The sequence below is a fragment of the Paramormyrops kingsleyae genome, chromosome 2 (genome assembly GCF_048594095.1).
Source record: "Paramormyrops kingsleyae isolate MSU_618 chromosome 2, PKINGS_0.4, whole genome shotgun sequence".
In the NCBI taxonomy this organism is placed as follows: Eukaryota; Metazoa; Chordata; class Actinopteri; order Osteoglossiformes; family Mormyridae; genus Paramormyrops; species Paramormyrops kingsleyae.
Genome location: NC_132798.1, coordinates 29,779,813 through 29,799,859, shown reverse-complemented (window position 1 = coordinate 29,799,859; position 20,047 = coordinate 29,779,813). Strand labels below are relative to the sequence as shown.

At 42.1% G+C, this 20,047-nt stretch overlaps 27 non-coding genes across 27 annotated transcripts; all 27 read right to left on the bottom strand.

Moving 5' to 3' along the window:
* Window positions 1-415: 415 nt before the first annotated feature.
* trnaa-agc (transfer RNA alanine (anticodon AGC)) lies at window positions 416-488 on the bottom strand. Its single transcript has one exon. It is a non-coding gene; the product is annotated as a tRNA-Ala (tRNA).
* A 1,423-nt stretch (window positions 489-1,911) lies between these two features.
* On the bottom strand, window positions 1,912-1,984 carry trnaa-cgc (transfer RNA alanine (anticodon CGC)). Its single transcript has one exon. It is a non-coding gene; the product is annotated as a tRNA-Ala (tRNA).
* A 428-nt stretch (window positions 1,985-2,412) lies between these two features.
* trnaa-cgc (transfer RNA alanine (anticodon CGC)) lies at window positions 2,413-2,485 on the bottom strand. The gene has a single exon. It is a non-coding gene; the product is annotated as a tRNA-Ala (tRNA).
* Window positions 2,486-4,412: 1,927 nt separating this feature from the next.
* On the bottom strand, window positions 4,413-4,485 carry trnaa-agc (transfer RNA alanine (anticodon AGC)). The gene has a single exon. It is a non-coding gene; the product is annotated as a tRNA-Ala (tRNA).
* A 427-nt stretch (window positions 4,486-4,912) lies between these two features.
* Window positions 4,913-4,985, bottom strand: trnaa-agc (transfer RNA alanine (anticodon AGC)). Its single transcript has one exon. It is a non-coding gene; the product is annotated as a tRNA-Ala (tRNA).
* A 923-nt stretch (window positions 4,986-5,908) lies between these two features.
* trnaa-agc (transfer RNA alanine (anticodon AGC)) lies at window positions 5,909-5,981 on the bottom strand. The gene has a single exon. It is a non-coding gene; the product is annotated as a tRNA-Ala (tRNA).
* Window positions 5,982-6,404: 423 nt separating this feature from the next.
* Window positions 6,405-6,477, bottom strand: trnaa-agc (transfer RNA alanine (anticodon AGC)). Its single transcript has one exon. It is a non-coding gene; the product is annotated as a tRNA-Ala (tRNA).
* Window positions 6,478-7,402: 925 nt separating this feature from the next.
* trnaa-agc (transfer RNA alanine (anticodon AGC)) lies at window positions 7,403-7,475 on the bottom strand. The gene has a single exon. It is a non-coding gene; the product is annotated as a tRNA-Ala (tRNA).
* A 431-nt stretch (window positions 7,476-7,906) lies between these two features.
* On the bottom strand, window positions 7,907-7,979 carry trnaa-ugc (transfer RNA alanine (anticodon UGC)). Its single transcript has one exon. It is a non-coding gene; the product is annotated as a tRNA-Ala (tRNA).
* Window positions 7,980-9,882: 1,903 nt separating this feature from the next.
* trnaa-ugc (transfer RNA alanine (anticodon UGC)) lies at window positions 9,883-9,955 on the bottom strand. Its single transcript has one exon. It is a non-coding gene; the product is annotated as a tRNA-Ala (tRNA).
* A 427-nt stretch (window positions 9,956-10,382) lies between these two features.
* Window positions 10,383-10,455, bottom strand: trnaa-cgc (transfer RNA alanine (anticodon CGC)). Its single transcript has one exon. It is a non-coding gene; the product is annotated as a tRNA-Ala (tRNA).
* A 423-nt stretch (window positions 10,456-10,878) lies between these two features.
* On the bottom strand, window positions 10,879-10,951 carry trnaa-ugc (transfer RNA alanine (anticodon UGC)). The gene has a single exon. It is a non-coding gene; the product is annotated as a tRNA-Ala (tRNA).
* A 927-nt stretch (window positions 10,952-11,878) lies between these two features.
* On the bottom strand, window positions 11,879-11,951 carry trnaa-ugc (transfer RNA alanine (anticodon UGC)). Its single transcript has one exon. It is a non-coding gene; the product is annotated as a tRNA-Ala (tRNA).
* Window positions 11,952-12,378: 427 nt separating this feature from the next.
* trnaa-cgc (transfer RNA alanine (anticodon CGC)) lies at window positions 12,379-12,451 on the bottom strand. Its single transcript has one exon. It is a non-coding gene; the product is annotated as a tRNA-Ala (tRNA).
* Window positions 12,452-12,874: 423 nt separating this feature from the next.
* Window positions 12,875-12,947, bottom strand: trnaa-ugc (transfer RNA alanine (anticodon UGC)). Its single transcript has one exon. It is a non-coding gene; the product is annotated as a tRNA-Ala (tRNA).
* A 429-nt stretch (window positions 12,948-13,376) lies between these two features.
* trnaa-agc (transfer RNA alanine (anticodon AGC)) lies at window positions 13,377-13,449 on the bottom strand. The gene has a single exon. It is a non-coding gene; the product is annotated as a tRNA-Ala (tRNA).
* Window positions 13,450-13,876: 427 nt separating this feature from the next.
* Window positions 13,877-13,949, bottom strand: trnaa-cgc (transfer RNA alanine (anticodon CGC)). Its single transcript has one exon. It is a non-coding gene; the product is annotated as a tRNA-Ala (tRNA).
* A 423-nt stretch (window positions 13,950-14,372) lies between these two features.
* On the bottom strand, window positions 14,373-14,445 carry trnaa-agc (transfer RNA alanine (anticodon AGC)). The gene has a single exon. It is a non-coding gene; the product is annotated as a tRNA-Ala (tRNA).
* A 427-nt stretch (window positions 14,446-14,872) lies between these two features.
* On the bottom strand, window positions 14,873-14,945 carry trnaa-agc (transfer RNA alanine (anticodon AGC)). The gene has a single exon. It is a non-coding gene; the product is annotated as a tRNA-Ala (tRNA).
* Window positions 14,946-16,373: 1,428 nt separating this feature from the next.
* Window positions 16,374-16,446, bottom strand: trnaa-ugc (transfer RNA alanine (anticodon UGC)). Its single transcript has one exon. It is a non-coding gene; the product is annotated as a tRNA-Ala (tRNA).
* A 427-nt stretch (window positions 16,447-16,873) lies between these two features.
* Window positions 16,874-16,946, bottom strand: trnaa-agc (transfer RNA alanine (anticodon AGC)). The gene has a single exon. It is a non-coding gene; the product is annotated as a tRNA-Ala (tRNA).
* Window positions 16,947-17,373: 427 nt separating this feature from the next.
* On the bottom strand, window positions 17,374-17,446 carry trnaa-agc (transfer RNA alanine (anticodon AGC)). The gene has a single exon. It is a non-coding gene; the product is annotated as a tRNA-Ala (tRNA).
* A 427-nt stretch (window positions 17,447-17,873) lies between these two features.
* trnaa-agc (transfer RNA alanine (anticodon AGC)) lies at window positions 17,874-17,946 on the bottom strand. The gene has a single exon. It is a non-coding gene; the product is annotated as a tRNA-Ala (tRNA).
* A 426-nt stretch (window positions 17,947-18,372) lies between these two features.
* On the bottom strand, window positions 18,373-18,445 carry trnaa-cgc (transfer RNA alanine (anticodon CGC)). The gene has a single exon. It is a non-coding gene; the product is annotated as a tRNA-Ala (tRNA).
* A 423-nt stretch (window positions 18,446-18,868) lies between these two features.
* On the bottom strand, window positions 18,869-18,941 carry trnaa-ugc (transfer RNA alanine (anticodon UGC)). Its single transcript has one exon. It is a non-coding gene; the product is annotated as a tRNA-Ala (tRNA).
* Window positions 18,942-19,368: 427 nt separating this feature from the next.
* On the bottom strand, window positions 19,369-19,441 carry trnaa-cgc (transfer RNA alanine (anticodon CGC)). The gene has a single exon. It is a non-coding gene; the product is annotated as a tRNA-Ala (tRNA).
* A 423-nt stretch (window positions 19,442-19,864) lies between these two features.
* Window positions 19,865-19,937, bottom strand: trnaa-ugc (transfer RNA alanine (anticodon UGC)). Its single transcript has one exon. It is a non-coding gene; the product is annotated as a tRNA-Ala (tRNA).
* Window positions 19,938-20,047: the final 110 nt, after the last annotated feature.

Here is a 20,047-nt window from a genome sequence, read left to right as displayed (position 1 = left end):
TTGATATGCAATTATTTGAGTCACTTGTTAATGGCTCTTCAAAATTCCTCCAGTACGGTCGCCAGAGAGCTGGTTCGTAATTCTTTTTATGTTTTAAAATCATGAAGTAAAAGGTTACGGGCATTGACAGGTGAAAATAATGAAAGTGAAGGTGTTGCCAACATTACACCATTCCAAGTCCCTTAGCATTTATTATGTTAAGCCAATGTCCCAGGATATGCCTACTGCTTTATTCTGAATACCTAGTGGTAGCTTTTCTTGGGGGTTTTCCTTGATGGTAGTACCGTTGTGCAAAGCTGAGGGTTACTGATACCAAGGGAAGTTCTTTAACATGGCTGTGGTGGACAACACCTGCTTGATGGTAGGTGAATTATGTGTTTTCTGGTTAGTTGCCTAGGCCCAGCAGCTAAAAGACTGGAGAATGTGGGTATCGATCCCACTACCTCTCACATGCTAAGCGAGCGCTCTACCACTTGAGCTAATTCCCCCAGGAAAGATATTCTTGATATGCAATTATTTGAGTCACTTGTTAATGGCTCTTCAAAATTCCTCCTGTACGGTCTCCAGAGAGCTGGTTCGTAATTCTTTTTATGTTTAAAAATCATCAAGTAAAAGGTTACGAGCATTGACAGATAAAAAAAGCTAATGTGAAGGTGTTGCCAACATTACACCATTCCAAGTTCCTTAGCATTCATTGTTAAGCCAATGTCCCAGGATATGCCTACTGCTTTATTCTGAATACCTAGTGGTTGCTTTTCTTGGGGGTTTTCCTTGATGGTTGTACCGTTGTGCAAAGCTGAGGGATGCTGATACCAAGGGCAGTTCTTTAACGTGGCTGTGGTGGACAACACCTCCTTCATGGTAGGTGAATTATGTGTTTTCTGGTTAGTTGCCTTGACCCAGCAGCTAAAAGACTGGAGAATGTGGGTATCGATCCCACTACCTCCTACATGCTAACGAGCGCTCTACCACTTGAGCTAATTCCCCCAGGAAAGATATTCTTGATATGCAATTATTTGAGTCACTTGTTAATGGCTCTTCAAAATTCCTCCTGTACGGTCTCCAGAGAGCTGGTTCGTAATTCTTTTTATGTTTAAAAATCATCAAGTAAAAGGTTACGAGCATTGACAGATAAAAAAAGCTAATGTGAAGGTGTTGCCAACATTACACCATTCCAAGTTCCTTAGCATTCATTGTTAAGCCAATGTCCCAGGATATGCCTACTGCTTTATTCTGAATACCTAGTGGTTGCTTTTCTTGGGGGTTTTCCTTGATGGTTGTACCGTTGTGCAAAGCTGAGGGATGCTGATACCAAGGGCAGTTCTTTAACGTGGCTGTGGTGGACAACACCTCCTTCATGGTAGGTGAATTATTTGTTTTCTGGTTAGTTGCCTTGACCCAGCAGCTAAAAGACTGGAGAATGTGGGTATCGATCCTACTACCTCTCACATGCTAAGCGAGCGCTCTACCACTTGAGCTAATTCCCCCTGTCAAGGTGTTCTTGATATGCAATTATTTGAGTCACTTGTTAATGGCTCTTCAAATTTCCTCCTGTACGGTTGCCAGAGAGCTGGTTTGTAATTCTTTTTATATTTAAAAAACATCAAGTAAATGGTTACGAGCATTGACAAATACATAAATGAAGGTGTTAACAAAGCACTACACCATTCCAAGTTCCTTTGCATTTATTATGTTAAGCCAATGTCCCAGGATATACCTACTGCTTTATTCTGAATACCTAGTGGTCGCTTTTCTTGGGGGTTTTCCTTGATGGTAGTACCGTTGTGCAAAGCTGAGGGTTGCTGATACCAAGGGAAGTTCTTTAACATGGCTGTGGTGGACAACACCTGCTTGATGGTAGGTGAATTATGTGTTTTCTGGTTAGTTGCCTAGGCCCAGCAGCTAAAAGACTGGAGAATGTGGGTATCGATCCCACTACCTCTCACATGCGAAGCGAGCGCTCTACCACTTGAGCTAATTCCCCCAGGAAAGGTGTTCTTGATATGCAATTATTTCAGTCACCAGTTAATGGCTCTTCAAAATTCCTTCTGTGCGGTTGCCAGAGGCTGGTTCGTAATTCATTTTATGTTTAAAAAAGATCAAGTAAAAGGTTACGGGCATTGACAGATAAAAAAAGTTAAAGTGAAGGTGTTGCCAACATTACACCATTCCAAGTTCCTTAGCATTTATTATGTTAAGCCAATGTCCCAGGATATGCCTACTGCTTTATTCTGAATACCTAGTGGTCGCTTTTCTTGGGGGTTTTCCTTGATGGTAGTACCGTTGTGCAAAGCTGAGGGTTGCTGATACCAAGGGAAGTTCTTTAACATGGCTGTGGTGGACAACACCTGCTTGATGGTAGGTGAATTATGTGTTTTCTGGTTAGTTGCCTAGGCCCAGCAGCTAAAAGACTGGAGAATGTGGGTATCGATCCCACTACCTCTCACATGCGAAGCGAGCGCTCTACCACTTGAGCTAATTCCCCCAGGAAAGGTATTTTTGATATGCAATTATTTGAGTCACTTGTTAATGGCTCTTCAAAATTCCTCCAGTACGGTCGCCAGAGAGCTGGTTCGTAATTCTTTTTATGTTTTAAAATCATGAAGTAAAAGGTTACGGGCATTGACAGGTGAAAATAATGAAAGTGAAGGTGTTGCCAACATTACACCATTCTAAGTCCCTTAGCATTTATTATGTTAAGCCAATGTCCCAGGATATGCCTACTGCTTTATTCTGAATACCTAGTGGTTGCTTTTCTTGGGGGTTTTCCTTGATGGTAGTACCGTTGTGCAAAGCTGAGGGTTGCTGATACCAAGGGAAGTTGTTTAACATGGCTGTGGTGGACAACACCTGCTTGATGGTAGGTGAATTATGTGTTTTCTGGTTAGTTGCCTAGGCCCAGCAGCTAAAAGACTGGAGAATGTGGGTATCGATCCCACTACCTCTCACATGCTAAGCAAGCGCTCTACCACTTGAGCTAATTCCCCCAGGAAATATATTCTTGATATGCAATTATTTGAGTCACTTGTTAATGGCTCTTCAAAATTCCTCCTGTACGGTCTCCAGAGAGCTGGTTCGTAATTCTTTTTATGTTTAAAAATCATCAAGTAAAAGGTTACGAGCATTGACAGATAAAAAAAGTTAATGTGAAGGTGTTGCCAACATTACACCATTCCAAGTTCCTTAGCATTCATTGTTAAGCCAATGTCCCAGGATATGCCTACTGCTTTATTCTGAATACCTAGTGGTTGCTTTTCTTGGGGGTTTTCCTTGATGGTTGTACCGTTGTGCAAAGCTGAGGGATGCTGATACCAAGGGCAGTTCTTTAACGTGGCTGTGGTGGACAACACCTCCTTCATGGTAGGTGAATTATGTGTTTTCTGGTTAGTTGCCTTGACCCAGCAGCTAAAAGACTGGAGAATGTGGGTATCGATCCCACTACCTCTCACATGCTTAGCGAGCGCTCTACCACTTGAGCTAATTCCCCTGTCAAGGTGTTTTTGATATGCAATTATTTGAGTCACTTGTTAATGGCTCTTCAAATTTCCTCCTGTACGGTTGCCAGAGAGCTGGTTTGTAATTCTTTTTATATTTAAAAAACATGAAGTAAAAGGTTACGAGCATTGACAAATACATAAATGAAGGTGTTAACAAAACACTAGTCCATTCCAAGTTCCTTTGCATTTATTATGTTAAGCCAATGTCCCAGGATATGCCTACTGCTTTATTCTGAATACCTAGTGGTCGCTTTTCTTGGGGGTTTTCCTTGATGGTAGTACCGTTGTGCAAAGCTGAGGGTTGCTGATACCAAGGGAAGTTCTTTAACATGGCTGTGGTGGACAACACCTGCTTGATGGTAGGTGAATTATGTGTTTTCTGGTTAGTTGCCTAGGCCCAGCAGCTAAAAGACTGGAGAATGTGGGTATCGATCCCACTACCTCTCACATGCGGAGCGAGCGCTCTACCACTTGAGCTAATTCCCCCAGGAAAGGTATTTTTGATATGCAATTATTTGAGTCACTTGTTAATGGCTCTTCAAAATTCCTCCAGTACGGTCGCCAGAGAGCTGGTTCGTAATTCTTTTTATGTTTTAAAATCATGAAGTAAAAGGTTACGGGCATTGACAGGTGAAAATAATGAAAGTGAAGGTGTTGCCAACATTACACCATTCTAAGTCCCTTAGCATTTATTATGTTAAGCCAATGTCCCAGGATATGCCTACTGCTTTATTCTGAATACCTAGTGGTTGCTTTTCTTGGGGGTTTTCCTTGATGGTAGTACCGTTGTGCAAAGCTGAGGGTTGCTGATACCAAGGGAAGTTGTTTAACATGGCTGTGGTGGACAACACCTGCTTGATGGTAGGTGAATTATGTGTTTTCTGGTTAGTTGCCTAGGCCCAGCAGCTAAAAGAATGGAGAATGTGGGTATCGATCCCACTACCTCTCACATGCTAAGCGAGCGCTCTACCACTTGAGCTAATTCCCCCAGGAAATATATTCTTGATATGCAATTATTTGAGTCACTTGTTAATGGCTCTTCAAAATTCCTGCTGTACGGTCTCCAGAGAGCTGGTTCGTAATTCTTTTTATGTTTAAAAATCATCAAGTAAAAGGTTACGAGCATTGACAGATAAAAAAAGTTAATGTGAAGGTGTTGCCAACATTACTCCATTCCAAGTTCCTTAGCATTCATTGTTAAGCCAATGTCCCAGGATATGCCTACTGCTTTATTCTGAATACCTAGTGGTTGCTTTTCTTGGAGGTTTTCCTTGATGGTTGTACCGTTGTGCAAAGATGAGGGATGCTGATACCAAGGGCAGTTCTTTAACGTGGCTGTGGTGGACAACACCTCCTTCATGGTAGGTGAATTATGTGTTTTCTGGTTAGTTGCCTAGGCCCAGCAGCTAAAAGACTGGAGAATGTGGGTATCGATCCCACTACCTCTCACATGCTAAGCGAGCGCTCTACCACTTGAGCTAATTCCCCCAGGAAAGGTGTTCTTGATATGCAATTATTTCAGTCACCAGTTAATGGCTCTTCAAAATTCCTTCTGTGCGGTTGCCAGAGGCTGGTTCGTAATTCATTTTATGTTTAAAAAAGATCAAGTAAAAGGTTACGAGCATTGACAAATACATAAATGAAGGTGTTAACAAAACACTACACCATTCCAAGTTCCTTTGCATTTATTATGTTAAGCCAATGTCCCAGGATATGCCTACTGCTTTATTCTGAATACCTAGTGGTCGCTTTTCTTGGGGGTTTTCCTTGATGGTAGTACCGTTGTGCAAAGCTGAGGGTTGCTGATACCAAGGGAAGTTCTTTAACATGGCTGTGGTGGACAACACCTGCTTGATGGTAGGTGAATTATGTGTTTTCTGGTTAGTTGCCTAGGCCCAGCAGCTAAAAGACTGGAGAATGTGGGTATCGATCCCACTACCTCTCACATGCAAAGCGAGCGCTCTTCCATTTGAGCTAATTCCCCCAGGAAAGGTGTTCTTGATATGCAATTATTTGAGTCACTTGTTAATGGCTCTTCAAAATTCCTCCTGTACGGTCTCCAGAGAGCTGGTTCGTAATTCTTTTTATGTTTTAAAATCATCAAGTAAAAGGTTTCGAGCATTGACAGATAAAAAAAGTTAATGTGAAGGTGTTGCCAACATTACACCATTCCAAGTTCCTTAGCATTCATTGTTAAGCCAATGTCCCAGGATATGCCTACTGCTTTATTCTGAATACCTAGTGGTTGCTTTTCTTGGGGGCTTTCCTTGATGGTTGTACCGTTGTGCAAAGCTGAGGGATGCTGATACCAAGGGCAGTTCTTTAACGTGGCTGTGGTGGACAACACCTCCTTCATGGTAGGTGAATTATGTGTTTTCTGGTTAGTTGCCTTGACCCAGCAGCTAAAAGACTGGAGAATGTGGGTATCGATCCCACTACCTCTCACATGCTAAGCGAGCACTCTACCACTTGAGCTAATTCCCCTGTCAAGGTGTTCTTGATATGCAATTATTTGAGTCACTTGTTAATGGCTCTTCAAATTTCCTCCTGTACGGTTGCCAGAGAGCTGGTTTGTAATTCTTTTTATATTTAAAAAACATCAAGTAAAAGGTTACGAGCATTGACAAATACATAAATGAAGGTGTTAACAAAACACTAGACCATTCCAAGTTCCTTTGCATTTATTATGTTAAGCCAATGTCCCAGGATATGCCTACTGCTTTATTCTGAATACCTAGTGGTCGCTTTTCTTGGCGGTTTTCCTTGATGGTAGTACCGTTGTGCAAAGCTGAGCGTTGCTGATACGAAGGGAAGTTCTTTAACATGGCTGTGGTGGACAACACCTGCTTGATGGTAGGTGAATTATGTGTTTTCTGGTTAGTTGCCTAGGCCCAGCAGCTAAAAGAATGGAGAATGTGGGTATCGATCCCACTACCTCTCACATGCTAAGCGAGCGCTCTACCACTTGAGCTAATTCCCCCAGGAGAAGTATTTTTGATATGCAATTATTTGAGTCACTTGTTAATGGCTCTTCAAAATTCCTCCAGTACGGTCGCCAGAGAGCTGGTTCGTAATTCTTTTTATGTTTTAAAATCATGAAGTAAAAGGTTACGGGCATTGACAGGTGAAAATAATGAAAGTGAAGGTGTTGCCAACATTACACCATTCCAAGTCCTTTAGCATTTATTATGTTAAGCCAATGTCCCAGGATATGCCTACTGCTTTATTCTGAATACCTAGTGGTAGCTTTTCTTGGGGGTTTTCCTTGATGGTAGTACCGTTGTGCAAAGCTGAGGGTTGCTGATACCAAGGGAAGTTCTTTAACATGGCTGTGGTGGACAACACCTGCTTGATGGTAGGTGAATTATGTGTTTTCTGGTTAGTTGCCTAGGCCCAGCAGCTAAAAGACTGGAGAATGTGGGTATCGATCCTACTACCTCTCACATGCTAAGCGAGCGCTCTACCACTTGAGCTAATTCCCCCTGTCAAGGTGTTCTTGATATGCAATTATTTCAGTCACCAGTTAATGGCTCTTCAAATTTCCTTCTGTGCGGTTGCCAGAGGCTGGTTCGTAATTCTTTTTATATTTAAAAAACATCAAGTAAAAGGTTACGAGCATTGAGAAATACATAAATGAAGGTGTTAACAAAACACTAGACCATTCCAAGTTCCTTTGCATTTATTATGTTAAGCCAATGTCCCAGGATATGCCTACTGCTTTATTCTGAATACCTAGTGGTTGCTTTTCTTGGGGGTTTTCCTTGATGGTAGTACCGTTGTGCAAAGCTGAGGGTTGCTGATACCAAGGGAAGTTCTTTAACATGGCTGTGGTGGACAACACCTGCTTGATGGTAGGTGAATTATGTGTTTTCTGGTTAGTTGCCTAGGCCCAGCAGCTAAAAGACTGGAGAATGTGGGTATCGATCCCACTACCTCTCACATGCTAAGCGAGCGCTCTACCATTTGAGCTAATTCCCCCAGGAAAGATATTCTTGATATGCAATTATTTGAGTCACTTGTTAATGGCTCTTCAAAATTCCTGCTGTACGGTCTCCAGAGAGCTGGTTCGTAATTCTTTTTATGTTTAAAAATCATCAAGTAAAAGGTTACGAGCATTGACAGATAAAAAAAGTTAAAGTGAAGGTGTTGCCAACATTACACCATTCCAAGTTCCTTAGCATTTATTATGTTAAGCCAATGTCCCAGGATATGCCTACTGCTTTATTCTGTATACCTAGTGGTTGCTTTTCTTGGGGGTTTTCCTTGATGGTTTTACCGTTGTGCAAAGCTGAGGGATGCTGATACCAAGGGCAGTTCTTTAGCGTGGCTGTGGTGGACAACACCTCCTTGATGGTATAGGTGAATTATGTGTTTTATGGTTAGTTGCCTAGGCCCAGTAGCTAAAAGACTGGAGAATGTGGGTATCGATCCCACTACCTCTCACATGCAAAGCGAGCGCTCTACCACTTGAGCTAATTCCCCTGTCAAGGTGTTCTTGATATGCAATTATTTGAGTCACTTGTTAATGGCTCTTCAAATTTCCTCCTGTACGGTTGCCAGAGAGCTGGTTTGTAATTCTTTTTATATTTAAAAAACATCAAGTATAAGGTTACGAGCATTGACAAATACATAAATGAAGGTGTTAACAAAACACTACACCATTCCAAGTTCCTTTGCATTTATTATGTTAAGCCAATGTCCCAGGATATACCTACTGCTTTATTCTGAATACCTAGTGGTTGCTTTTCTTGGGGGTTTTCCTTGATGGTAGTACCGTTGTGCAAAGCTGAGGGTTGCTGATACCAAGGGAAGTTCTTTAACATGGCTGTGGTGGACAACACCTGCTTGATGGTAGGTGAATTATGTGTTTTCTGGTTAGTTGCCTAGGCCCAGCAGCTAAAAGACTGGAGAATGTGGGTATCGATCCCACTACCTCTCACATGCTAAGCGAGCACTCGACCACTTGAGCTAATTCCCCCTGTTAAAGTGTTCTTGATATGCAATTATTTCAGTCACTTTTTAATGGCTCTTCAAAATTACTGCTGTACGGTCGCCAGAGAGCTGGTTTGTAATTCTTTTTATGTTTAAAAATCATCAAGTAAAAGGTTACGAGCATTGACAGATAAAAAAAGCTAATGTGAAGGTGTTGCCAACATTACACCATTCCAAGTTCCTTAGCATTCATTGTTAAGCCAATGTCCCAGGATATGCCTACTGCTTTATTCTGAATACCTAGTGGTTGCTTTTCTTGGGGGTTTTCCTTGATGGTTGTACCGTTGTGCAAAGCTGAGGGATGCTGATACCAAGGGCAGTTCTTTAACGTGGCTGTGGTGGACAACACCTCCTTCATGGTAGGTGAATTATGTGTTTTCTGGTTAGTTGCCTTGACCCAGCAGCTAAAAGACTGGAGAATGTGGGTATCGATCCTACTACCTCTCACATGCTAAGCGAGCGCTCCACCACTTGAGCTAATTCCCCCTGTCAAGGTGTTCTTGATATGCAATTATTTGAGTCACTTGTTAATGGCTCTTCAAATTTCCTCCTGTACGGTTGCCAGAGAGCTGGTTTGTAATTCTTTTTATATTTAAAAAACATCAAGTAAAAGGTTACGAGCATTGACAAATACATAAATGAAGGTGTTAACAAAACACTACACCATTCCAAGTTCCTTTGCATTTATTATGTTAAGCCAATGTCCCAGGATATACCTACTGCTTTATTCTGAATACCTAGTGGTTGCTTTTCTTGGGGGTTTTCCTTGATGGTAGTACCGTTGTGCAAAGCTGAGGGTTGCTGATACCAAGGGAAGTTCTTTAACATGGCTGTGGTGGACAACACCTGCTTGATGGTAGGTGAATTATGTGTTTTCTGGTTAGTTGCCTAAGCCCAGCAGCTAAAAGACTGGAGAATGTGGGTATCGATCCCACTACCTCTCACATGCAAAGCGATTCATTCCCCCAGGAAAGGTGTTTTTGATATGCAATTATTTGAGTCACTTGTTAATGGCTCTTCAAAATTCCTCCTGTACGGTCTCCAGAGAGCTGGTTCGTAATTCTTTTTATGTTTAAAAATCATCAAGTAAAAGGTTACGAGCATTGACAGATAAAAAAAGCTAATGTGAAGGTGTTGCCAACATTACACCATTCCAAGTTCCTTAGCATTCATTGTTAAGCCAATGTCCCAGGATATGCCTACTGCTTTATTCTGAATACCTAGTGGTCGCTTTTCTTGGGGGTTTTCCTTGATGGTAGTACCGTTGTGCAAAGCTGAGGGTTGCTGATACCAAGGGAAGTTCTTTAACATGGCTGTGGTGGACAACACCTGCTTGATGGTAGGTGAATTATGTGTTTTCTGGTTAGTTGCCTAGGCCCAGCAGCTAAAAGACTGGAGAATGTGGGTATCGATCCCACTACCTCTCACATGCAAAGCGAGCGCTCTACCATTTGAGCTAATTCCCCCAGGAAAGGTGTTCTTGATATGCAATTATTTGAGTCACTTGTTAATGGCTCTTCAAAATTCCTCCTGTACGATCTCCAGAGAGCTGGTTCGTAATTCTTTTTATGTTTAAAAATCATCAAGTAAAAGGTTACGAGCATTGACAGATAAAAAAAGCTAATGTGAAGGTGTTGCCAAGATTACACCATTCCAAGTTCCTTAGCATTCATTGTTAAGCCAATGTCCCAGGATATGCCTACTGCTTTATTCTGAATACCTAGTGGTTGCTTTTCTTGGGGGTTTTCCTTGATGGTTGTACCGTTGTGCAAAGCTGAGGGTTGCTGATACCAAGGGCAGTTCTTTAACGTGGCTGTGGTGGACAACACCTCCTTCATGGTAGGTGAATTATGTGTTTTCTGGTTAGTTGCCTTGACCCAGCAGCTAAAAGACTGGAGAATGTGGGTATCGATCCCACTACCTCTCACATGCGAAGCGAGCGCTCTACCACTTGAGCTAATTCCCCTGTCAAGGTGTTCTTGATATGCAATTATTTGAGTCACTTGTTAATGGCTCTTCAAATTTCCTCCTGTACGGTTGCCAGAGAGCTGGTTTGTAATTCTTTTTATATTTAAAAAAGATCAAGTAAATGGTTACGAGCATTGACAAATACATAAATGAAGGTGTTAACAAAGCACTACACCATTCCAAGTTCCTTTGCATTTATTATGTTAAGCCAATGTCCCAGGATATACCTACTGCTTTATTCTGAATACCTAGTGGTCGCTTTTCTTGGGGGTTTTCCTTGATGGTAGTACCGTTGTGCAAAGCTGAGGGTTGCTGATACCAAGGGAAGTTCTTTAACATGGCTGTGGTGGACAACACCTGCTTGATGGTAGGTGAATTATGTGTTTTCTGGTTAGTTGCCTAGGCCCAGCAGCTAAAAGACTGGAGAATGTGGGTATCGATCCCACTACCTCTCACATGCAAAGCGAGCGCTCTACCACTTGAGCTAATTCCCCCAGGAAAGGTATTTTTGATATGCAATTATTTGAGTCACTTGTTAATGGCTCTTCAAAATTCCTCCAGTACGGTCGCCAGAGAGCTGGTTCGTAATTCTTTTTATGTTTTAAAATCATGAAGTAAAAGGTTACGAGCATTGACAGATAAAAAAAGTTAATGTGAAGGTGTTGCCAACATTACACCATTCCAAGTTCCTTAGCATTCATTGTTAAGCCAATGTCCCAGGATATGCCTACTGCTTTATTCTGAATACCTAGTGGTTGCTTTTCTTGGGGGTTTTCCTTGATGGTTGTACCGTTGTGCAAAGCTGAGGGATGCTGATACCAAGGGCAGTTCTTTAACGTCGCTGTGGTGGACAACACCTCCTTCATGGTAGGTGAATTATGTGTTTTCTGGTTAGTTGCCTTGACCCAGCAGCTAAAAGACTGGAGAATGTGGGTATCGATCCCACTACCTCCTACATGCTAAGCGAGCGCTCTACCACTTGAGCTAATTCCCCCAGGAAAGATATTCTTGATATGCAATTATTTGAGTCACTTGTTAATGGCTCTTCAAAATTCCTCCTGTACGGTCTCCAGAGAGCTGGTTCGTAATTCTTTTTATGTTTAAAAATCATCAAGTAAAAGGTTACGAGCATTGACAGATAAAAAAAGCTAATGTGAAGGTGTTGCCAACATTACACCATTCCAAGTTCCTTAGCATTCATTGTTAAGCCAATGTCCCAGGATATGCCTACTGCTTTATTCTGAATACCTAGTGGTCGCTTTTCTTGGGGGTTTTCCTTGATGGTAGTACCGTTGTGCAAAGCTGAGGGTTGCTGATACCAAGGGAAGTTCTTTAACATGGCTGTGGTGGACAACACCTGCTTGATGGTAGGTGAATTATGTGTTTTCTGGTTAGTTGCCTAGGCCCAGCAGCTAAAAGACTGGAGAATGTGGGTATCGATCCCACTACCTCTCACATGCAAAGCGAGCGCTCTACCATTTGAGCTAATTCCCCCAGGAAAGGTGTTCTTGATATGCAATTATTTGAGTCACTTGTTAATGGCTCTTCAAAATTCCTCCTGTACGGTCTCCAGAGAGCTGGTTCGTAATTCTTTTTATGTTTAAAAATCATCAAGTAAAAGGTTACGAGCATTGACAGATAAAAAAAGCTAATGTGAAGGTGTTGCCAACATTACACCATTCCAAGTTCCTTAGCATTCATTGTTAAGCCAATGTCCCAGGATATGCCTACTGCTTTATTCTGAATACCTAGTGGTTGCTTTTCTTGGGGGTTTTCCTTGATGGTTGTACCGTTGTGCAAAGCTGAGGGTTGCTGATACCAAGGGCAGTTCTTTAACGTGGCTGTGGTGGACAACACCTCCTTCATGGTAGGTGAATTATGTGTTTTCTGGTTAGTTGCCTTGACCCAGCAGCTAAAAGACTGGAGAATGTGGGTATCGATCCCACTACCTCTCACATGCGAAGCGAGCGCTCTACCACTTGAGCTAATTCCCCTGTCAAGGTGTTCTTGATATGCAATTATTTGAGTCACTTGTTAATGGCTCTTCAAATTTCCTCCTGTACGGTTGCCAGAGAGCTGGTTTGTAATTCTTTTTATATTTAAAAAAGATCAAGTAAATGGTTACGAGCATTGACAAATACATAAATGAAGGTGTTAACAAAGCACTACACCATTCCAAGTTCCTTTGCATTTATTATGTTAAGCCAATGTCCCAGGATATACCTACTGCTTTATTCTGAATACCTAGTGGTCGCTTTTCTTGGGGGTTTTCCTTGATGGTAGTACCGTTGTGCAAAGCTGAGGGTTGCTGATACCAAGGGAAGTTCTTTAACATGGCTGTGGTGGACAACACCTGCTTGATGGTAGGTGAATTATGTGTTTTCTGGTTAGTTGCCTAGGCCCAGCAGCTAAAAGACTGGAGAATGTGGGTATCGATCCCACTACCTCTCACATGCAAAGCGAGCGCTCTACCACTTGAGCTAATTCCCCCAGGAAAGGTATTTTTGATATGCAATTATTTCAGTCACTTGTTAATGGCTCTTCAAAATTCCTCCAGTACGGTCGCCAGAGAGCTGGTTCGTAATTCTTTTTATGTTTTAAAATCATGAAGTAAAAGGTTACGGGCATTGACAGGTGAAAATAATGAAAGTGAAGGTGTTGCCAACATTACACCATTCCAAGTCCCTTAGCATTTATTATGTTAAGCCAATGTCCCAGGATATGCCTACTGCTTTATTCTGAATACCTAGTGGTAGCTTTTCTTGGGGGTTTTCCTTGATGGTAGTACCGTTGTGCAAAGCTGAGGGTTGCTGATACCAAGGGAAGTTCTTTAACATGGCTGTGGTGGACAACACCTGCTTGATGGTAGGTGAATTATGTGTTTTCTGGTTAGTTGCCTAGGCCCAGCAGCTAAAAGACTGGAGAATGTGGGTATCGATCCCACTACCTCTCACATGCTAAGCGAGCGCTCTACCACTTGAGCTAATTCCCCCAGGAAAGATATTCTTGATATGCAATTATTTGAGTCACTTGTTAATGGCTCTTCAAAATTCCTCCTGTACGGTCTCCAGAGAGCTGGTTCGTAATTCTTTTTATGTTTAAAAATCATCAAGTAAAAGGTTACGAGCATTGACAGATAAAAAAAGCTAATGTGAAGGTGTTGCCAACATTACACCATTCCAAGTTCCTTAGCATTCATTGTTAAGCCAATGTCCCAGGATATGCCTACTGCTTTATTCTGAATACCTAGTGGTTGCTTTTCTTGGGGGTTTTCCTTGATGGTTGTACCGTTGTGCAAAGCTGAGGGTTGCTGATACCAAGGGCAGTTCTTTAACGTGGCTGTGGTGGACAACACCTCCTTCATGGTAGGTGAATTATGTGTTTTCTGGTTAGTTGCCTTGACCCAGCAGCTAAAAGACTGGAGAATGTGGGTATCGATCCCACTACCTCTCACATGCGAAGCGAGCGCTCTACCACTTGAGCTAATTCCCCTGTCAAGGTGTTCTTGATATGCAATTATTTGAGTCACTTGTTAATGGCTCTTCAAATTTCCTCCTGTACGGTTGCCAGAGAGCTGGTTTGTAATTCTTTTTATATTTAAAAAAGATCAAGTAAATGGTTACGAGCATTGACAAATACATAAATGAAGGTGTTAACAAAGCACTACACCATTCCAAGTTCCTTTGCATTTATTATGTTAAGCCAATGTCCCAGGATATACCTACTGCTTTATTCTGAATACCTAGTGGTCGCTTTTCTTAGGGGTTTTCCTTGATGGTAGTACCGTTGTGCAAAGCTGAGGGTTGCTGATACCAAGGGAAGTTCTTTAACATGGCTGTGGTGGACAACACCTGCTTGATGGTAAGTGAATTATGTGTTTTCTGGTTAGTTGCCTAGGCCCAGCAGCTAAAAGACTGGAGAATGTGGGTATCGATCCCACTACCTCTCACATGCTAAGCGAGCGCTCTACCACTTGAGCTAATTCCCCCAGGAAAGATATTCTTGATATGCAATTATTTGAGTCACTTGTTAATGGCTCTTCAAAATTCCTCCTGTACGGTCTCCAGAGAGCTGGTTCGTAATTCTTTTTATGTTTAAAAATCATCAAGTAAAAGGTTACGAGCATTGACAGATAAAAAAAGCTAATGTGAAGGTGTTGCCAACATTACACCATTCCAAGTTCCTTAGCATTCATTGTTAAGCCAATGTCCCAGGATATGCCTACTGCTTTATTCTGAATACCTAGTGGTTGCTTTTCTTGGGGGTTTTCCTTGATGGTTGTACCGTTGTGCAAAGCTGAGGGATGCTGATACCAAGGGCAGTTCTTTAACGTGGCTGTGGTGGACAACACCTCCTTCATGGTAGGTGAATTATGTGTTTTCTGGTTAGTTGCCTAGGCCCAGCAGCTAAAAGACTGGAGAATGTGGGTATCGATCCCACTACCTCTCACATGCTAAGCGAGCGCTCTACCACTTGAGCTAATTCCCCCAGGAAAGGGGTTCTTGATATGCAATTATTTCAGTCACTTGTTAATGGCTCTTCAAAATTCCTTCTGTGCGGTTGCCAGAGGCTGGTTCGTAATTCATTTTATGTTTAAAAAAGATCAAGTAAAAGGTTACGGGCATTGACAGATAAAAAAAGTTAAAGTGAAGGTGTTGCCAACATTACACAATTCCAAGTTCCTTAGCATTTATTATGTTAAGCCAATGTCCCAGGATATGCCTACTGCTTTATTCTGAATACCTAGTGGTCGCTTTTCTTGGGGGTTTTCCTTGATGGTAGTACCGTTGTGCAAAGCTGAGGGTTGCTGATACCAAGGGAAGTTCTTTAACATGGCTGTGGTGGACAACACCTGCTTGATGGTAGGTGAATTATGTGTTTTCTGGTTAGTTGCCTTGACCCAGCAGCTAAAAGACTGGAGAATGTGGGTATCGATCCCACTACCTCCTACATGCTAAGCGAGCGCTCTACCATTTGAGCTAATTCCCCCAGGAAAGATATTCTTGATATGCAATTATTTGAGTCACTTGTTAATGGCTCTTCAAAATTCCTCCAGTACGGTCGCCAGAGAGCTGGTTCGTAATTCTTTTTATGTTTAAAAATCATCAAGTAAAAGGTTACGAGCATTGACAGATAAAAAAAGTTAATGTGAAGGTGTTGCCAACATTACACCATTCCAAGTTCCTTAGCATTCATTGTTAAGCCAATGTCCCAGGATATGCCTACTGCTTTATTCTGAATACCTAGTGGTTGCTTTTCTTGGGGGTTTTCCTTGATGGTTGTACCGTTGTGCAAAGCTGAGGGATGCTGATACCAAGGGCAGTTCTTTAACGTCGCTGTGGTGGACAACACCTCCTTCATGGTAGGTGAATTATGTGTTTTCTGGTTAGTTGCCTTGACCCAGCAGCTAAAAGACTGGAGAATGTGGGTATTGATCCCACTACCTCCTACATGCTAAGCGAGCGCTCTACCACTTGAGCTAATTCCCCCAGGAAAGATATTCTTGATATGCAATTATTTGAGTCACTTGTTAATGGCTCTTCAAAATTCCTCCTGTACGGTCTCCAGAGAGCTGGTTCGTAATTCTTTTTATGTTTAAAAATCATCAAGTAAAAGGTTACGAGCATTGACAGATAAAAAAAGCTAATGTGAAGGTGTTGCCAACATTACACCATTCCAAGTTCCTTAGCATTCATTGTTAAGCCAATGTCCCAGGATATGCCTACTGCTTTATTCTGAATACCTAGTGGTCGCTTTTCTTGGGGGTTTTCTTTGATGGTAGTACCGTTGTGCAAAGCTGAGGGTTGCTGATACCAAGGGAAGTTCTTTAACATGGCTGTGGTGGACAACACCTGCTTGATGGTAGGTGAATTATGTGTTTTCTGGTTAGTTGCCTAGGCCCAGCAGCTAAAAGACTGGAGAATGTGGGTATCGATCCCACTACCTCTCACATGCAAAGCGAGCGCTCTACCATTTGAGCTAATTCCCCCAGGAAAGGTGTTCTTGATATGCAATTATTTGAGTCACTTGTTAATGGCTCTTCAAAATTCCTCCTGTACGGTCTCCAGAGAGCTGGTTCGTAATTCTTTTTATGTTTAAAAATCATCAAGTAAAAGGTTACGAGCATTGACAGATAAAAAAAGCTAATGTGAAGGTGTTGCCAACATTACACCATTCCAAGTTCCTTAGCATTCATTGTTAAGCCAATGTCCCAGGATATGCCTACTGCTTTATTCTGAATACCTAGTGGTAGCTTTTCTTGGGGGTTTTCCTTGATGGTAGTACCGTTGTGCAAAGCTGAGGGTTGCTGATACCAAGGGAAGTTCTTTAACATGGCTGTGGTGGACAACACCTGCTTGATGGTAGGTGAATTATGTGTTTTCTGGTTAGTTGCCTAGGCCCAGCAGCTAAAAGACTGGAGAATGTGGGTATCGATCCCACTACCTCTCACATGCTAAGCGAGCGCTCTACCACTTGAGCTAATTCCCCCAGGAAAGATATTCTTGATATGCAATTATTTGAGTCACTTGTTAATGGCTCTTCAAAATTCCTCCTGTACGGTCTCCAGAGAGCTGGTTCGTAATTCTTTTTATGTTTAAAAATCATCAAGTAAAAGGTTACGAGCATTGACAGATAAAAAAAGCTAATGTGAAGGTGTTGCCAACATTACACCATTCCAAGTTCCTTAGCATTCATTGTTAAGCCAATGTCCCAGGATATGCCTACTGCTTTATTCTGAATACCTAGTGGTTGCTTTTCTTGGGGGTTTTCCTTGATGGTTGTACCGTTGTGCAAAGCTGAGGGATGCTGATACCAAGGGCAGTTCTTTAATGTGGCTGTGGTGGACAACACCTCCTTCATGGTAGGTGAATTATGTGTTTTCTGGTTAGTTGCCTAGGCCCAGCAGCTAATAGACTGGAGAATGTGGGTATCGATCCCACTACCTCTCACATGCTAAGCGAGCGCTCTACCACTTGAGCTAATTCCCCCAGGAAAGGTGTTCTTGATATGCAATTATTTCAGTCACTTGTTAATGGCTCTTCAAAATTCCTCCTGTACGGTCTCCAGAGAGCTGGTTCGTAATTCTTTTTATGTTTAAAAATCATCAAGTAAAAGGTTACGAGCATTGACAGATAAAAAAAGCTAATGTGAAGGTGTTGCCAACATTACACCATTCCAAGTTCCTTAGCATTCATTGTTAAGCCAATGTCCCAGGATATGCCTACTGCTTTATTCTGAATACCTAGTGGTTGCTTTTCTTGGGGGTTTTCCTTGATGGTTGTACCGTTGTGCAAAGCTGAGGGTTGCTGATACCAAGGGCAGTTCTTTAACGTGGCTGTGGTGGACAACACCTCCTTCATGGTAGGTGAATTATGTGTTTTCTGGTTAGTTGCCTAGGCCCAGCAGCTAATAGACTGGAGAATGTGGGTATCGATCCCACTACCTCTCACATGCTAAGCGAGCGCTCTACCACTTGAGCTAATTCCCCCAGGAAAGGTGTTCTTGATATGCAATTATTTCAGTCACTTGTTAATGGCTCTTCAAAATTCCTTCTGTGCGGTTGCCAGAGGCTGGTTCGTAATTCATTTTATGTTTAAAAATCATCAAGTAAAAGGTTACGAGCATTGACAGATAAAAAAAGCTAATGTGAAGGTGTTGCCAACATTACACCATTCCAAGTTCCTTAGCATTCATTGTTAAGCCAATGTCCCAGGATATGCCTACTGCTTTATTCTGAATACCTAGTGGTTGCTTTTCTTGGGGGTTTTCCTTGATGGTTGTACCGTTGTGCAAAGCTGAGGGTTGCTGATACCAAGGGCAGTTCTTTAACGTGGCTGTGGTGGACAACACCTCCTTCATGGTAGGTGAATTATGTGTTTTCTGGTTAGTTGCCTTGACCCAGCAGCTAAAAGACTGGAGAATGTGGGTATCGATCCCACTACCTCTCACATGCGAAGCGAGCGCTCTACCACTTGAGCTAATTCCCCTGTCAAGGTGTTCTTGATATGCAATTATTTGAGTCACTTGTTAATGGCTCTTCAAATTTCCTCCTGTACGGTTGCCAGAGAGCTGGTTTGTAATTCTTTTTATATTTAAAAAAGATCAAGTAAATGGTTACGAGCATTGACAAATACATAAATGAAGGTGTTAACAAAGCACTACACCATTCCAAGTTCCTTTGCATTTATTATGTTAAGCCAATGTCCCAGGATATACCTACTGCTTTATTCTGAATACCTAGTGGTCGCTTTTCTTGGGGGTTTTCCTTGATGGTAGTACCGTTGTGCAAAACTGAGGGTTGCTGATACCAAGGGAAGTTCTTTAACATGGCTGTGGTGGACAACACCTGCTTGATGGTAGGTGAATTATGTGTTTTCTGGTTAGTTGCCTAGGCCCAGCAGCTAAAAGACTGGAGAATGTGGGTATTGATCCCACTACCTCTCACATGCAAAGCGAGCGCTCTACCATTTGAGCTAATTCCCCCAGGAAAGGTGTTCTTGATATGCAATTATTTGAGTCACTTGTTAATGGCTCTTCAAAATTCCTCCTGTACGGTCTCCAGAGAGCTGGTTCGTAATTCTTTTTATGTTTAAAAATCATCAAGTAAAAGGTTACGAGCATTGACAGATAAAAAAAGCTAATGTGAAGGTGTTGCCAACATTACACCATTCCAAGTTCCTTAGCATTCATTGTTAAGCCAATGTCCCAGGATATGCCTACTGCTTTATTCTGAATACCTAGTGGTTGCTTTTCTTGGGGGTTTTCCTTGATGGTTGTACCGTTGTGCAAAGCTGAGGGTTGCTGATACCAAGGGCAGTTCTTTAACGTGGCTGTGGTGGACAACACCTCCTTCATGGTAGGTGAATTATGTGTTTTCTGGTTAGTTGCCTTGACCCAGCAGCTAAAAGACTGGAGAATGTGGGTATCGATCCCACTACCTCTCACATGCGAAGCGAGCGCTCTACCACTTGAGCTAATTCCCCTGTCAAGGTGTTCTTGATATGCAATTATTTGAGTCACTTGTTAATGGCTCTTCAAATTTCCTCCTGTACGGTTGCCAGAGAGCTGGTTTGTAATTCTTTTTATATTTAAAAAAGATCAAGTAAATGGTTACGAGCATTGACAAATACATAAATGAAGGTGTTAACAAAGCACTACACCATTCCAAGTTCCTTTGCATTTATTATGTTAAGCCAATGTCCCAGGATATACCTACTGCTTTATTCTGAATACCTAGTGGTCGCTTTTCTTGGGGGTTTTCCTTGATGGTAGTACCGTTGTGCAAAGCTGAGGGTTGCTGATACCAAGGGAAGTTCTTTAACATGGCTGTGGTGGACAACACCTGCTTGATGGTAGGTGAATTATGTGTTTTCTGGTTAGTTGCCTAGGCCCAGCAGCTAAAAGACTGGAGAATGTGGGTATCGATCCCACTACCTCTTACATGCAAAGCAAGCGCTCTACCACTTGAGCTAATTCCCCCAGGAAAGGTACTTTTGATATGCAATTATTTGAGTCACTTGTTAATGGCTCTTCAAAATTCCTCCAGTACGGTCGCCAGAGAGCTGGTTCGTAATTCTTTTTATGTTTTA